The sequence below is a fragment of the Microtus ochrogaster genome, linkage group LG8 (assembly GCF_000317375.1).
Source record: "Microtus ochrogaster isolate Prairie Vole_2 linkage group LG8, MicOch1.0, whole genome shotgun sequence".
Lineage (NCBI taxonomy): Eukaryota > Metazoa > Chordata > Mammalia > Rodentia > Cricetidae > Microtus > Microtus ochrogaster.
This window is the reverse complement of record NC_022033.1, coordinates 25,475,096-25,488,377: the sequence shown is the minus strand read 5'-3', so window position 1 is coordinate 25,488,377 and position 13,282 is coordinate 25,475,096. Positions and strand designations below refer to the sequence as shown.

Sequence of the window (13,282 nt, the reverse complement as noted above, 5' to 3'; positions counted from 1 at the left end):
CAAAAAAAAAAAAAAAAAGAGGGCATTAGATACCCTGGAACTGGTATTACAGAGAGCTATGAAGTACCATGTGGGTGTTGAATTCAAACCTGGGTCCTCTACCAAATCAACAAGCACTTTAACCACTGAGCATTTGTCCAGCCCAATTGTCTATTTTTAAAATGATTTATTTATTTGCATTGGTGTTTTCCTACATGTGTGTCTGTATAAGGGTGTTAGATTACTTGGAACTGGAGTTACAAACAGTTGTGAACCACCATGTGGATGCTGGGAACTGACCCAGGTCCTCTGGAAGAGCAGCAGTACTCTTAAACGCTGAGCCATCTCTCTCTCCAGCTACCACCTCCAGTGGTCTATTTTTTTAAAACGCTCCTTTTACACTATCTTTTTGTCTAGATTGGCCAACTCAGGAGGCTACCCTGCCACTCTTGCTGGGCATGGTGTATATACATACACCTATAATTGCAGCACTTAAGAACCTCAAGCAAGAGTACTGCCTCAAATCTGAGATCATCCTGGGCCTACATATTGAGGTCCAGGCCAGCCTAGGCTATAAAGTGAGACTGTCTCAGAAAAACAAAAAACAAAAGAACAAAAAGAAAAAACCGCTCTGCCTCTCCTCAAAGTGGGCTCAAATTAACAACTATATATCCATTATTCCTTGAGAACTCTCATCCTCTCCATTACAGGCTAACAAAGAATACGAAGAAAACCTAAAGAAGGGTTGGGGAGGAGGCTCAGTGACAGAGTACCAGAAGAGGGAGGAGGAACCAGCACACAAAAGTGAAGTAACAAACTGTAAATCAAGATAGTTTCATAATACTGCCTCACCACAAACAAGTCAAAATATCAAAAATTAAAGTCTATTAGAGCCTACTGGGATACCGCAGAGGTCAAGGCAAAGGCAGCTGTTTAAATAGAGCCCCACGAATGGTGGGAAGTGTACCCAGCCTGCACCCCTTAATCAAGATTGAATTTCTGTCAACACATGTCTCAATCAAGGGCGGGGGAAGGCACATATGTCAACCACGTCCCCTTAAACAAATCAAGTTGCCAAGCAAGAGAATTAGCTTCATATTTCAAAATTATCTAAAACTGCCACAGCGCAGGCCCCTGAAAAATTACAGATATTCACAGTAGAAAAATAGCCTTCACCTGGACTTGGTCACACTTTAATCCCAGCACTGGGAGCAGACAGGGGGGTCTGAGATCAAGGCCAACCTGGTACACATAGCAAATTCCAGGTCAGCAAGGACTACACACTGAGTCCTTGCTTCTACAAAAGAAATACATGAAAATTAAAAACAACAACAACAACAATAATAAAAATCAGCTGTTTTGTTTGTTTGAGACAGGGTTTCTTTGTATAGCCATGACAGCCCTGGAACCAGCTCAGGAAAAACAGCTTTTAATGAAAAATAATCCTACAGAAAATCTGAGAGCATGGTCTGCTCTTCCAGAGGTCAGGGACTTGATTCCCAGCATCCACATGGTGGCTCACAACCATCCGTAATTCTGGTTCGTAGGGATCTGATGCCCTCTTCAGGCCTCTCTGGGCACCTGGCAAGCACATGGTATACGTACATACTTGCAGGCAAAACACCCACACAAAATAAAATAAAGTAGAAATATTCTTTAAATAAGTAAAGAAAGCCAACTCAATATGGTATGCATGAACCAAGCTATGTATAAACTAGTTCTTTATAAAATTGCCTGTTACATATTATCCATCATATCGTATAGACTCCCTGTTTCTCCCCACCAAAAAAAAAAATAAAATAAAACACTGAAAATATACACATGTGTAATCCTTTCTCTTTAGGTAGAGACAGTAGAGCCAAGCTGTGGTGGGGCATGCCTTTAATCTCAGCAATCAGGAGGAAGAGGCAGGCGGATCTCTGTTAGTTCAATGACTGCCTACAAAAGAGTTCCAGGACAACAGAAGAGTTCCAGGACAGGGCTGAAGAGGTGGCTCAGCGGTTAAGAGCACTGCCTGCTATTGCAGAGGTCCTGAGTTCAATTCCCACAACCAAATGGTGGCTCACAACCATCTATAGTAAGATCTGGTGCCCTCTTCTGGCCTGCAGAACACTATAATGAATAAACAAATCTTTAAAAAAAAAAAAGTTCCAGGACAGCTAGGGCTGTTATAGAGAAACCTTGTCTCAAAATAAATAAATAAACAAGGATCTTACCAGTCTTCTAGGGGGAAGAAATAGGTGGAAAGGGCAGCGAGTGCAGCCTGTCTACATTCATCAGAAACTGGCCTCATGCTGCCCCTGGCTGGTCTCTTCACTCTCCCCCAAACCGAAAATAACTGGCCTTGACAAGCTCTATAAATCAAAGCGGGCAGGTTCCAAAGGGGTGGGGAGCAGCACAGAGCACATTCTAAGCAGGCCTGAAATTGCAGGCCTGAGGCTCCTAGCAAAATAGGCGGATGTGAGAGGCCAAGCGCCTCACCACCCAGTTTGTGAGACACAGAGGAAAGCACGAGCTAAACCGTTGGTAATTAAAGAGCCAACAGAAGCCGAGGCTTCAGTAGAGGCAGTCAGTTAAAACAATCTCATCCAGGCACTGGCATTTCCTCACCAACACCCTCTCTCACCTGCACAGGGTGAGGGATCTTACATTAACACATACTTTCACTTTACCCAGAGATGAAACTTTCACATCTTTTCCTTGTACACAAGGGGATTAAGAAAGTCAATAAATGGCAACATGTCCAACATCTACTTTTGACTATTAATCAAATGTACAAACTAAGCCTGAAGAAAGCTTAATGAACTTGGTTACACATTTGCTAACTTCTGTGTTGAAATCCGATCTGTTTACAGCAACAGATCTGCGGAGTTTCCAAAACTGGGTCCATTTAAGATCCAAAATCAGCAGGATGGTGGTGGCACACGCCTTTAATCCCAGTACTCAGGAGGCGGAGGCAGGTGGATTTCTGTGAGTTTGAGGCCAGCCTGGTCTACAAGAGCTACTTCCAGGATAGACTCTAAAGCTACACAGAGTAACCCTGTCTCAAAAAAAGAAAGAAAGGAAGGAAGGAAGGAAGGAAGGAAGGAAGGAAGGAAGGAAGGAAGGAAGGAAGGAAAAAGAAAGATCCAAAATCAATCCTTTAGTATCCCAACACTCAGAAGTCAGCACAGGACAAACTAGACACTTGTTCTAATTCACCTAGAAACACCAAGCAAATGTATTTTCATTTCTTTTTCAAACTTACCAATTCCAGAAAGACATGGTGTCACCGTGAACTGAACGGTTGAGGCATCAGGACAACCATCAGTTCAAGGCCAATATAGGATACACAGTGAATTTGAGGCCAGCCTAAGCTATCTCAAACAAGATAGCACAACAGAGATGACTCAGTGGCTAAAGAGGCTTGCTGTGCCAGCCTGACAACCTGAGCTTGGTCCCTAGAATCTACGGTGGAAGGGGGAAAACCATTCCTAAAATATCCTCTGGCCACACACACACCATGGTACTCATGCCCCTAACTGCATGCATGCATGCGCACACAAACATTTGTGTGCGCATGCACGTACACATACACACACATGCATACATACACACATACACACACTCCCACTCTCTTACACAAAAAAAAATTGTAAATCATATTTTACTGAGTTTGTTTTGAGACAGAATCTCTATGTAGCCCCAGCTATACTAGAACTCACCAAATAGACCAGGCTAGCCTAGCCTTGAACTCACAAAGATGACCTGCCTTCCAAGTACTGGAATTAAACATATGCACCACCACACCTGGCTCATGTTTACTGCTTTAAAAACTTTTATTTGTCCAGCACTCGGGAGGCAGAGGCACGCGGATCTCTGTGAGTTCAAGACCAGCCTGGTCTACAGAGCTAGTGCCAGGACAGGCTCCAAAGCCACAGAGAAACCCTGTCTCGAAAATCCAAAAAAAAAAAAAAACTTTTATTTGTGTTCATATTAACAAGATACATCAATTCAGGGCTTGCTCTACTCCCATACCTCCCTTGACATATCTTTGAGACAGGATCACACATTGCCCAGTCCAGCCTTAAAATGACTATATTGCGAGAATGACCCTCAACTCCCCAGTGTTTCTGTCACCACCTACCAAGCGCTGGAATTATACAGGATGTGCCACCAAGCACAACTTGTTCTTTGTTTTGTTTTTTAGTTTTTTTGAGACAGAGTTTCTCTGTGTAGACCCAGCTGTCCTGGAACTCATTCTGTAGACCAGGCTGGCCTTGCACTTAGAGATCCGCCTGCCTCTGTCTTCCGAGCGCTGGGATTGAAAGCTGTGCCACCACCGCATCTCTAAAGAGTTGGATAGTGCATGATTTTACTTTGTTTCCGAATTTAAGGAATTTCTTTCAAAAATATGTACTGGCTTAAAAAGACATACTTCAGTTACATAAACACTGATGAAGCTGATTTACTAACACTCTTTCACTCTTTCGCCTGCACCTCACCATGGATACACACCTGCCCTGTAGTTAATGCCCACGCCACAGATCACCTTCTCAGGTCGCTTCTGAACGTCCACAGACACTTCTCATTAAGCACCTGGAAACAGCAGAAAGGTATTTTGAAAGGATAAACTTTAAAAATTTGGCAGGCAGTGGTGGCGCACATACATTTTTAATTCCAATTTTAATTCCATTTTTAATTTTAATTTGGGAGGCAGAGACAGGCAGATCTCTGTGAGTTTGAGGTCAGCCTGGTCTACAGAAGAGTTCCAGGACAGCCAGAGCTGTTACAGAGAAACCCTGTCACAAAAAAACAAAAAGACAACTTAATCAAGCAGTGACTCTGATCGCAGCTGCTATATCAAACATAGAGTCCTTACTTGAGCAGATTAACACATCTCCCAGTACGCAGGTATCGATCTAGCAAATGCCTTTTTCCCAGTACTTGTCCATAACGACCACCAGAAGGAATTTGCTTTCAGTTGGCAATGCCAGCAGTATACTTTTACAGTTTTACCTCAAGGATATAGTAACTCTCCAGTCTCATGTCATAGCTTAGTTCAACTGCACATTGGTGCACTATACTGACAACATTATGTTGACTGGACCAAGTGAGCAGGAGGTAGCTTTGGACTAGTTGATAACACACATGCGCATCAGAGGATGGAAAATAAATCCAACCAAAATTTAAGGGTCTTCTATTTCAGTGGAATTCTTGAGTTCATCGATGTGGAGTATGCAGAGATATTCCTTCTAAGTGAAGGAGATATTATAACTACCCCCTCCCACCACCAAGAAAGAAGCACATTCAGGGGCCTATTTGGATTCTAGAGATAGAACGTTCCTCACTTAGATGTGTTAATCTGGCCCTTATACCAAATTTTACTAAATTTGAGTGGGTACTGGAACAGGACAAGGGTCTTCAACAGGTCCAGGCTGCTGTCCAGGCTGTTCTACCACTTGGACCATATATATGATCTAGCAAAACTGAGAGTTCTTGAGGTGTAACTGGAAGGTAGAAATGCTGTTTGGAGCTTTTGGCAGGCCCCTATAGACGAATCACGGAAGAGACCTTTGGCATTCTGGAGCAAGGCTATACCATCATCTACTAGTCTAGCCTGCTTAGGAGAAACTGAAAGTTCAGCCACAGGCCATCATGCACCCTGAGCTAGCCATCACAAGCTGAGTGTTATCTGACTCAGCAAACCATAAAGTAGGTCATGTAGAGCAGCAATCAATGTAAGTAGTATGTATGTGAGCAGGCCTGAGTAGATCCTAAAGGCACAAGCAAGTTACATGAAAAAGCTGCCCAAATGTCTATGGTTTCTACTCCTGTTACAACACCATCTGCTGCCAAGCATGCACCTATAGCCTTATGGGGTGTTCACTATGATCAGTTGACTGAAGAAAAGGAGACTAGGGCCTGGTTTACTGGTGGCTCTGCATGTTACGCAGGCACCACCCAGACATGGTCAGTTGCAGCATTTTAACCCCTCTCTGGAACCATGCAAGTACTGGGCAGAACTCATGGTCATACATTTTGTCTGGAAGGAGAAATGACTAGACATTCAATTCTTCACTGATTCATGGGCTGCAGTCAATGACTGGATGGTCAGGGACTTGGAAAGAGCATGATTGTAAAATTGGTAAGATGTCTAGGGAAGAATTATGTGAGTGGATTTCTCCAAATGGGCAACGATATTAAGATACTTGTGTTCCGTGTAAATGCTCATCAAAAGGTGACTTCAGATAGGCGATGGTGACACATGCCTTTAACTTCAGCACTTGGAAGGCGGCAGCAGGCAGATCTCTAATATCTCTGAGTTTGAGGCCAGCCTGGTCTATAGAGCTAGTTCCAAGACAGCTAGGGCTGTCACACAGAGCATTCTGTGTAGACAGTCAACCTCTTTCCCCAGCCATCCCTGTCATGGCCCATGAACAAAGTAGCCATAGTGGCAGAGATGGAAGTTGTCATGGGCTCAGCAGCATGAACTTCACTCACCAAGGCTGACCTGGCTCCAACTGCTGCTGAGTACCAGAGCTGACACTGAGCCCCAGATATGGCACCATTCCCCGGAGTGACCAGACAGTGGCCTGGTGGCAGGTTGATTGTATTGAACCATGTCCTCCATGGAAAGGACAGCATTTGTCCTTATTCTGGATATGGATTTGTCTTTCCTGCATGTAATGCTTCTACTAAAACCACTATCTGTGAGCTACACAATGCCTTACTCACCGTCAAGTATTCAACAGTATTGCTTCTGATTAACTCACTTCATAGCCAGAAAAGTGCGACAGCGGGCCCACAATCATGGAATCCACTGATCTTATCATGTTCCCCACCATCTGCTAGCCTGAGAGAAAGATGGAATGGCTTTTGAAGACAGTTACAGGGCCAATTAGTGGCAGCAGCATGGAGGGTGGGGCAGGATTCTCCAGAGGGTGGTATTTGATTTGAATCAGCATCCAATATTCTTATCTACAGGGCAAGTTCCAGGACAGGATCCAAGATCCAAAACTACAGAGAAATCCTGTCTCAAACAAACAAACAAACAAAGAAAATGAGGGGGTGGTGGTGGGATAGTTCCACATTCGCTATCACCCCTAGTAACCCTCTAGGAAAAATTTTTTGCTTCCTGGTCCCTCAACCTTAAGTTCTGCTAACCAAGAAGTTTTGGTTCCAGAGTGTATAGTGTTCTTGCCAAGAGCCACAGCAAATATTCTATTGAACTGGAAGTTCAAACATCCCCTGGCCACTTTGGCTAAGAAAGGAATAACAGTGTTAGGAGGGGTGACTGATTCAGATTACCAAGGGAAAACTGTATTGCTTTTCCATAGTGGAGGCAAAAAATATTTATCTGGAGTACAGATGATCCTTTAGAGCGACTGTCTATTGGTGCTAGCATATCCTGTGACCCCAAACCAATGGGAGACTACAACAATCTAATCCAGACAGGATGAAAAAGGGCACAGACCCTTCAAAAATTAAGGCCTGGCTTACTCCTCTGGGAAAGCGGCCAAGAGCTTGCTGAAGGAGGAGGAAATGCAGGAAGGGTATTAGAGGAAGGTAGCTATAAAGACAGCTAAAGCCACGTGACCAGTTGTAGAAATGAGGATTACAGTTGACATGTTTCTGTCATGTTTTGTTAAGAATGCTTCTGTCCAGTTGTCTTTTCTTTCCTCGATCTCTTTATCATGCAATGCAACATCAGTTAAGAGACTATCAGTAGTTATCATATTAAAGTTTTGAGATCCCTAAAGAATGTCCCTCATGGGTCATTACCATCTATTCTAACATTCATGATGCATTTGTAGAGTATGTTGGATAGTTATATGATATCAGGTGTTAATTATAACCTGATTATTGTTTTCATCTGGAAATTAATCATGACATACATGGTTGTGTCAAATTGGCAAGGGGTCAACTTGTGCTGGCTATTCTTTATTCTTGGTTGTCAACTTGAGTACATGGAGTATTAACTAAACCCAAGCAGCTGGGTACACCTGGGAGAGATTTTTTTTTCCTTAATTAAATAATTTGAAATGGGAAGACCTACTTTTAAACAGAATCTCTTGAGGTGGAAAAACACATCTTTAATCCAGATCTTTTTTAGGTGGGATTCACCTTTTAATATGGGCCACACCTTCTGCTGGCCGCCTAAATAAAGGACACAGAAGAAGGAAGCTTGCTGCTTCGCCTGCTGGCTCCCACTGGCATTAGAGCACACACTGTGGCAGGTCCTGGAGACCACTGAGACACCCAGCCTCAGGGAAATACTGGATTCTTCCTTGGTACACAGTCACTGTTGAAGCAGCTGGACCACAGCCTGTAAGCCATTTTCTAATAAATCCCATACAGACATCTTCAATCTATAAACTCTGTTCCTTTAGAGAACGCTGACCAATACAGTATCTTTCTATTTATGTTTAATTCCATCTTTTTCTTGTAAAGAACAATTGGGCTGATTTACATGTCTTTGTCTCAAATATAAATCTATCTACACAATAACTCAGGCTAGTCAATCACACCATTATCAATCCTGCTTCCTAAACGATACCACAGCAAAACAGTTTGTGAAAGGGTACACAATTTCTCCTGTTCTTCTCTCTAGTTTAAAAAACAAAAACTTTTAGCTGGGCGGTGGTGGTGCACGCCTTTAATCCCAGCAATTGGGAGGCAGAAGCAGGCGGATCTCTGTGAGTTCGAGGCCAGCCTGGTCTACAAGAGCTAGTTCCAGGATAGGCACCAAAGCTACAGAGAAACCTTGTTTTGAAAAACCAAAAAGAGGAAAAAAAAAAAGCTTTTTTAAATAAAAACTTTTTTTTTTTTTTGAGACAGGGTTTCTTTGTAGCTTTGGAGTCTGTACTGAAACCAGCTCTGTAGACCAGAGGCTGGCCTCAAACTCAAGAGATCAGCCTGCCTCTGCCTCCTGAGTGCAGGGATTAAAGGCATGCAACACCACCGCCCGGCTTTAAATAAAAAAATCTTAAAGGGAAGAAGCTGGGTATAAAGGCTCATACTGTAGAAAACAAATCCAAGAAAAGCTAAAGGAAAAAATATATAAAGGAAATGTAGAATTCAGTCCTACTTTTCCACATAGCTTTCTCTTGACCAAATTTAATTGTACTTGCCAAAATAATATGATGAGAATTTCATTCTAATTTGAACATTAGCATAAACCTGACCAAAAGAATGTTTTTATTGAGCCCGATAGTGGTGACGTACCCTTTTAATCCCAGCACTCAAGAGGCAGAGGCAGGTGGATCTCTAAGTTAGAGGCCTGCCTGGTCTACAGAATGAGTTCCAGGACAGCCAGAGAAACTCTGTCTTGAAGAAAAGAAAAAAGAAATGCTTTTACTTACATACTAGAAAACCCAAATTTGCCAACCCACTTGGTAAGATTGAGTTTTCCACACTTGCTATTCTGCTGTAAACTTTGCAGGGCCTTCCTAGCCATCCAGTTCATAGACATGCAACCTGGTTGTTCTCATCCTCCTCTAGCCAAACCCTGCTTTCCAAGAGTGAGTTTATGTTCCCGTATTAAGTCTAATCCATCTCCTTTACTTCTAAGTTGCCAGAACCCTTACAAAACAATTTGTTTACATAACAGTAACTTATCCAGTTTCTGTCTTAAAATTAAATTGGTAGAGTTCTTGCTTGGCATACACAAGACCCAGGCATTGAGATCCCAGCACCACATAAACAGTGTGTTAGTGCAAACCCAGCACTCTGGCAGTGAAGGAAGGAGGAAGAACAGCCTATGCTATATATCTTCTTTCAGATCCATGTGGGCTACAAGAAGACCCTGTCGCAACAGTAGTAATCATTATCGTCATCATACACACAAAAAGGACAGTACCCCAGTACTCCCCCTACCATGAGCAAGGTACTGGGTTCACACCCCAATACCACACAAACACACACACACACACACACACACACACACACACACACACACACCAACCATTTTGTCCTCAAGTATACATGAATATATCATGTATCTGTATACAAATGGTATCTAACATGAACCAACAAAGGCTCACAATACACTCTCAAAGGTCAATCAGTTGGTTTTGCTGGCTAAAGGCCACAAAATTTTTATTTATTTATTTATTTATTTAAGATTTCTGCCTCCTCCCCGCCACCGTTTCCCATTTCCCTCCCCCTCCCCCATGAAGTCCCCCTCCCTCATCAGTTGGAAGAGCAATCAGGGTTCCCTGCCCTGTGGGAAGTCCAAGGACCACCCACCTCCATCCAGGTCTAGTAAGGTGAGCATCCAAACTGCCTAGGCTCCCCCAAAGCCAGTACGTGCAGTAGAGGCCACAAAAATTTTGAACCAAAAATAGGAACTTGATACTATTGAACAGACACTTAAACCAACAGAGAGACACATATGATTTGGGGGGTGAGGCTTGACAGGTGTTGTAATACACTTAGGCCACACACAAGAATATTCTTACTATTCTTACTAGCCAGGCATAGTGGCACATGCCTTTAATCCCAGCAGTTGAGGGGCAGAGGCAGGCGGATCTCTGTGAGTTTGATGCCAGCCTGGTCAAGATGAGTTCTAAGACAGCCAGGGATGTGTAGAGAGACCCTCTCTCAAAGCAACAACAAAAAGAATAGTTTTACTATAGTAGCAAATAGTTCTTTAGTAGTTTGTATTTTTTTTAATATGAGAAAAAGTTAAATAAAGGCAAAGGGTGTGAGGATACAAGGTAAGAATGAGTCAGGAAGTGCAGGAAAAAAGAAAAGAGAGTGGGGAGAGGGAGGGAGAGGGAGCAAGCAAGCAGAAATAGTTTGGTGGGAATCTTTGCTACTGAGAAAATTATATGCGATTACAAAATCAAGAAAATAGGGGGTAAACTCAACCCACAATACTATGTTAATACTAAAGGATACAACTTTCCTTTTCCTTCTCCTCCAATCTATAAATGTTCCAGGAAAGGAAGCTAAAAGGGCGGAAAGACGTAATGCCTCGATACAAAGGGAAAGGAGAATAACGATAACAAAATTAATTTTATATCACAAACAGAAAACAACCAAAATAAAATTAACTCTGCCTCAACCGTGTTGGCAAACAACAAAATTACTTTCCTATCTCGGATAAACGCAGTTGGTGGCGATCACATCTCTTTTTCTCCACCAATGCTATTTAATGGCAGGGCTATTTCCACCCACTGGGCCTGTCCTTCCCTAAATGCTAAGAGCGCTTAATGCAAAGTTTAGAGCGGAAATTGGAGAGCAGGGCTAACACGAACAGTCGTTACAGTCTAGGACCTGACAGCCTGGAGCAGCCTCTGCTCCGGGGTTTCCAGGAATACCGATTCCGAGTCCGAAGCTTTACCGCAAAGTCCGGTCGCCGGAGCCCGCGCGCTGCCTAGGCTTTCAGGGCCTGCCCCGAGGATCCCCCTACCCTCTCGGAAACCTAGAGGAATGGCTCCCCGTGCACCGCGGCTCCCCCTTTTCCATCACTTACCCGGCTTCGCCTTGCACCCACTTATCTAAGAAAACACAGCCGCCCGTCCGCTTCGGGATTCAACCGGTACGGTTGAAAATTTGAACTCAGGAACCCGGTCGAATGCACCAATCAGAGGGCCGGGAACAGACAAACCCCGCCCTCTGATTGGACTCAGAAAAAGAATGTAGCGACGCCGGAAGTTAGGAGGCGGGACCAAGCTGACAACTGGACGGAGAGCCTTCAGGGAAATGTCTCTTGCACGTGTGGGCGCACATTGAAACTGTACTACAAAACCCAGAATCCTCTGCTCTTATTTGGTTTTGTTGTTGTTTGGGGTTGAGATGGGGGGGTGCGAGGTTGTTTTGCTTTGAGGTAGGGCCTTTTGGAGCTCAAGCTAGCCGGAATTCTCAGTGTGATTGAGGCTGACTTTTAAACTTTTTTTTTTTTTTTTTTGATTTTTCGAGACAGGGTTTTTCTGTAGCTTTGGAGCCTGTCCTGGAACTCTCTCTGTAGACCAGGCTGGTCTCGAACTCACGGAGAACCGCCTGCCTCTGCCTCCCGAGTGCTGGGATTAAAGGCGTGCACCACTTTTAACCTCTTTATCCTCTTGCCTTCCCCACCTCCCAAGCACAAGATTTTCAGGTGTGTATCATCATGCTAGGCTTGTTCCTACTTAATTGGGAGAATTATTACTAGACAAACTGAAAAAAATTTTTAAGTATATAACAGCAGCTAAATATAACGCATACTAGACCTCCCGGAATTCATAGGAGGAAATTTTTTACTGATTTGTTTGGTTGGGTTTCTCTAGATAGTGTTTCTCTGCACAACTATGGGCCCATAAGAGACATTACTTTTTTTTTGTTGTTGTTCTTTTTTTGGGTGTTTGTTTTTGTGTTTTGTGTTTTTCAAGACAGTTTCTCTGTAGCTTTTGGAGTCTGCTCTGGAACTAGCTCTTGTAAACCAGGCTGGCTTCGAACTCACAGAGATCTACCTGCTTCTGCCTCCCGAGAGCTGGGATTAAAGGTGTGCGTGACCACCGCCTGGCTAAGAGACATTTCTTCAACAGTCTTTTCTTGTCTACTTCCAGTACTGTAGACTCAGCTGTTAACACAAAAAAGTGAAGCTGCAGAGACAGCATCATGGCAGCAAGGACAGAGGCAGTGGTGTGGCCGTGGCAACGATAACTGAACAGCCCAGAGGCCAAGCTAGCTACAAAAGTGGTCAGGTTGCCCGCTGCTCAACAGCTGAAGAAGCAACTGAGCAGTCCAAGAGTTCAGTGTGTGGCTCATGCTTGTAATGCAAACACTTGGGAGGTGAAAATAGGAGGAGCAGGAGTTCAAGACCATCCTTCACAGCCTAGTGACTTTCAACCAAAGACAACATCAACAAGAGCGTGCAGAGAGAAAGAAGGGTTGTAACTGAAGAGAGACAGCAGGCCGGGCGATGGTGGCGCACGCCTTTAATCCCAGCCCTCGGGAGGCAGAGGCAGAGTTCGAGACCAGCCTGGTGTACAGACCTATTTCCAGGACAGGCTCCAAAGCCACAGAGAAACCCTGTCTCGAAAAACCAAAAAAAAAAAAAAGTGAAAACAGGCAGTTCTCAGCAGAATAATACCTTCATACATCAAAGACATGAAAAGAATCTAGCCATGGTAGCACACTCCTGCAGTCCTGGCTCTCAGGGCTTGTATATTCCAGGCCAAGTTGGGCAACACAGCAACACCCTGCTTCTGCCTCCTGAGTGCTGAGAGTACAGGCATGGCCCACTTAAAAATAAGCATTTGTACAGTGCTAACTGTTAGATCTCAAAAGCAAAACAAATGGCCAGTGTTAACTGAGGTGCCTATTAACATAACAA

At 43.7% G+C, this 13,282-nt stretch overlaps 1 protein-coding gene across 1 annotated transcript in view; it reads right to left on the bottom strand.

The window, feature by feature from the left end:
• Tpx2 (TPX2, microtubule nucleation factor) overlaps positions 1-11,617 on the bottom strand; it is a 47,490-nt gene extending 35,873 nt beyond the window's left edge. Inside the window, exons 1-2 of the mRNA XM_005363210.3 lie at positions 11,441-11,617; positions 4,477-4,557 (exon numbers count right to left, since the gene is read on the bottom strand). The gene's annotated coding sequence lies outside the window, so the exon portion shown is untranslated. The remainder of the gene's footprint in view (positions 1-4,476; positions 4,558-11,440) is intronic.
• Positions 11,618-13,282: the final 1,665 nt, after the last annotated feature.